We start from the raw sequence: 1,257 nt of genomic DNA, 5'->3' as shown, positions 1-1,257 counted from the left end.
TTCGGCCAAAACCGTTTGAACAGGAAACATGATTATTTACGAGGTTTTCAGGAGGTGGCATTTAATGCCCTGGTAATAGGAGACCATTGTTGTACGATAAATCATTACTTACAACGAAGAAATAGAGTATTCATCCTCCCACAATCAACTTGATCAGATGGGGGGAAATAGCGATATACACAGGAGATCAGGATAACAAATTTGATCCTCAAACTCACACTTATTTAGGGTTAGTTTTCTTGTGATGGAATCGCGCAGCGGGTGTTCCTGGTTTAGTTATGAGCAAATTGTGTAACGCCACACCATATGGCGTGACTTATGAATTTCGGGTCAGCTGGAGTTGAACTTTCATCACCCTTTCCCGATCTAACTCACACCGATTTGTACCACGAGAGCGCAGCGCAATGGCGTGTGTGATACCACTCAGCGGGGTTTGGAATTGTGCATACGGTGTCAGTTCATTGCATGAAATTTATTCAATACTGTTCTACCCAACTTGACTGTGACGTTACTCAGGAAGGCACAAATATTTTACTCTAGGAACATATAGCATACAGGATAAGTCAGTTCATTGAAATTTATTCAATACTGTTCTACCCAACTTGACTGTGACGTTACTCAGGAAGGCACAAATATTTTACTCTAGGAACATATAGCATACAGGATAAGCTACACGTGTGTGTGAAGTAAAATCCTGATTGCTCGGCGTCCTCGTAACACATATATGCACTGAGCTTCTATACTTTCATTAAACCCAGCACCAATACGAAAACGGTTTGATGGATTGAGCCAACAAATTGGAGTGGACTCAACTCAAATACATCGAAAATTGTTGCTTAATCAAACGCGGAAAAAGAAGATCCCAAGAGCTCAGGCAAGACAAAGATACCAAAGTTGCGTTTGAGTAGACCCCATGGCCAACACCTAGCTACGAAGAGCTGCCATTCTAATCACCTGTACAGTAAATCCCATAAGGATTCCACAGTATTTAGTACTTTTCTACTTTAAGAGAGCGTTGAGCACATATGCGAACGCAGGATTAGGCTTCAGTCATTGTGTTCGACGAACTATATCTCGGATTCAGACCTTGGGCCATAGCCACTGTAGTCAACAAAAATATATCTATCTTTGTAATGTACTACTCATAAGGTTGCTGAAAAACCATCGACAGCCCACGACCGGTTTCGCCCTTCTTGGGGCTCATCAGGTAGGCGCAGTCTTTGGGTTTCCGTCAACCTTATGTTCTACTTGAAACCA

Source organism: Opisthorchis viverrini, assembly GCF_000715545.1.
Source record: "Opisthorchis viverrini unplaced genomic scaffold opera_v5_83, whole genome shotgun sequence".
NCBI lineage: Eukaryota > Metazoa > Platyhelminthes > Trematoda > Opisthorchiida > Opisthorchiidae > Opisthorchis > Opisthorchis viverrini.
This window is presented reverse-complemented; position numbering follows the sequence as displayed.